Source organism: Abramis brama (assembly GCF_963993115.1).
Source record: "Abramis brama genome assembly, chromosome: 2".
Taxonomy (NCBI): domain Eukaryota; kingdom Metazoa; phylum Chordata; class Actinopteri; order Cypriniformes; family Leuciscidae; genus Abramis; species Abramis brama.
This window is the reverse complement of record NC_139964.1, coordinates 8,691,325-8,693,995: the sequence shown is the minus strand read 5'-3', so window position 1 is coordinate 8,693,995 and position 2,671 is coordinate 8,691,325. Positions and strand designations below refer to the sequence as shown.

The following is a 2,671-nucleotide window of genomic DNA, read 5'->3' as shown; positions in this document are numbered from 1 at the left end:
AGCAACTTCCATCGTGAAAAAGCAGCCCTTGCCTGCAAAAGAATCAAAGGACGACACACATATGACATTGTGGCCACTGAAATTGAGCAGGTTCACTCATCTTATGGACTGTCAGAGAAGGTCACAGCAACAGTCACAGACAATGGATCGAATTTTGTTAAGGCTTTCAGGTCAGTTGAATAATAGTTTACTTACTTGTACTTATTTGCAAATGTATAAGTTAATGAATTGTTTAATTTGATTGCATTAATCAAGAAGACACATGATATGATTACATTTGAATTGAATAGGCCACACATTATAGTTTTTTTTTTATTCTTGCACTTCTCACATTCAGGGAGTATGAGCCCAAGCCAGCAGCAGCAGCAGCATCCGATTCAGAGGATGAGGGATCAGGGGAGGATGAAGAAGTGTCATCTACAGTAGCTGCAGAGCTAGTGGAAAGCCTTTGTGGAAAAAAGCTCATGGTGCCTACAGTGACGAGATGGAACTCTTTCCACAATGCAGTTGCACGAATAACTGAGATATCCAGACCACAGTTGACAACTCTCTGCAGTCAGTTAGGTGTACGAGCCTTTTCAGAGCGAGAGTACAAATTCCTTGTAGAGTATTGCACAGTCACAAAACCGCTTACAAAAGCTTTGGACCGTTTACAAGGTGAGATAAAGTATAGGTTAATGTAAACCTGTGGCTTCTTGCCTTTCCTTTTTTTGAATGTTAAACATTTGAATCAAACAAGTAATTCATTCATTGATTCATATTCATTCATTCCAGGGGAAAATGATTGTTATTATGGCAATCTATTACCGACACTGGAGTCTCTGATGTCAAAGACCTTGGCATTGCCATCTCTCCGAGATGATGGCAAATCTGCCTGATGTCATAGTGCAGGTAGGCTGTGAGTGTGTATTTAAGACTTACTGACTGTAACTTTGTGTGATATGAGAGAAGCCTGTCATATGCACAATTGCACATCCCTCCACTATCACAGATGCTTCCATTATCACAGTCTTCTAAATTTCACACTGAAATAGGCTCTTAGAGAATGTAAGAATTGTATACTGGTACTGTGTTTCTGAAGACCTGGTATAGTCAATATGCCTGTTGCATCATTTACATGTCAACTCCTTCCACAGGAAGGTATGTTTTTCCTCTTTAAGAGAAATATCTAATTTTAGAAATCTCTTTCTTACAGGCCATCAAAACCCGCTTTGCTTCTGTTTTGGACAGTAGGGAGGGTCTCCTGGCTGCTGTCACTCTGCCGAAGTTCAAGATGAGGTGGTTGAGGGAAGAGACCAGGAGAGAGGCCCTAAAGACTCTGCTGATAACAGAGTGTCGTGCTTCACCCCTGGCTGCCCCCCACAATGAGGAGCATGAGGTCAGGCCTCCACAGATTAGTCCAGCATCCAGCAGTAGTGAGGATGACTTTTTTGTGTTTGAGGAAGAGCAGGATTCAGGATATTTTGGCCCAGACAGGGAGGTGATGGAGTACCTGAAGTCTGGGTCAGAGATGGGGGTCCTAGACAACTTCCCCAGAATTAAGAACTTATCTTTAAAATACAATACAGCACCAGCATCCAGTGCTCCAGAGGAGAGGCTATTCAGCCTGGGAAGCCTTGTTCTCACTCCAAGGAGGAACAGGTTAGGAGACAAGCGCTTTGAGAGACTCCTCCTTATGAGGTATAACCACTACTTTGACAAATAAGCTGACACATTCAGAAGCTCATATTTTGCACCAGAAAAATGCATTACAGTAAATGCCAACTGTATTTTTCCTTTTATTTACTTTGAGTCTTCTGTATTTGCTTTAACTCATTTCAACAACCTACCTCTCCTCTGCACTGTGTTTTGCTTTTTAACAATTTACCTCTCCTCTACACAGTGCTGGTAAGGCCAGTCTTTTTTATTTATGGATATATTTTTTTGAGGAAGTTAATATTTTTTTTGTTTGTACTTGTTAATCGACAATCAAATTGATTTTTTGCACTAGATGGTTTTTGTTAAACATTGAGGAAGTTAATATGTTCTTGTACTTGTTATAAATTGACAATCAAATTGATTGTTTGCACTAGACAGTGTTTGTTAAACATTGAGGAAGTTAATATATGTTTGAACTTGTTATAAATTGACAATCAAATTTATTGATTGTTTGCACCAGACGGTGTTTGTTAAACATTGAGGAAGTTAATACTTGTTTGTACTTGATTGCACAAGTACAGTTGTTTGTAGTTATTTGTGCTAGACAGTGCCAGTCTGTTGTTGGCGTAATAAAGACCCTAAAGAACACTCCTCCTTTGTATGTTCTCCCTCCATCTGATGCATCTCAGGCAATTATAGAGTAATTAAGAAAAAAAATGTAACTAGTAATATAACTAGTAATATAACTAGTTACTTTCTCCAGGGAGTAATAAAGTAAAGTAAGGCATTACTATTTTTGAGAGTAATATGTAATATGTAATTACTTTTTTGAGTAACTAGCCCCAACACTGTTAATGACGGACAAAAAATGCACATTTGCACACATTCGCTGGTCAAAATCTATATACTGATAAGTAATCCAACAACATATAATTTGTTTTTACCAGCGGAAAAATAACAGGTGCGCCCCCGCGCTGTTTCGTACTGGAACTTACACAAAGCGACTGACTGATCCTCGTCACCTAGGTAACAT

The 2,671-nt window shown here is 39.2% G+C and overlaps 1 long non-coding RNA gene across 1 annotated transcript; it reads left to right on the top strand.

The window, feature by feature from the left end:
- Positions 1-422: 422 nt before the first annotated feature.
- LOC311077652 lies at positions 423-1,443 on the top strand. The gene is made up of 3 exons (XR_014604952.1): positions 423-657; positions 775-891; positions 1,196-1,443. It is a non-coding gene; the product is annotated as an uncharacterized lncRNA (long non-coding RNA).
- Positions 1,444-2,671: the final 1,228 nt, after the last annotated feature.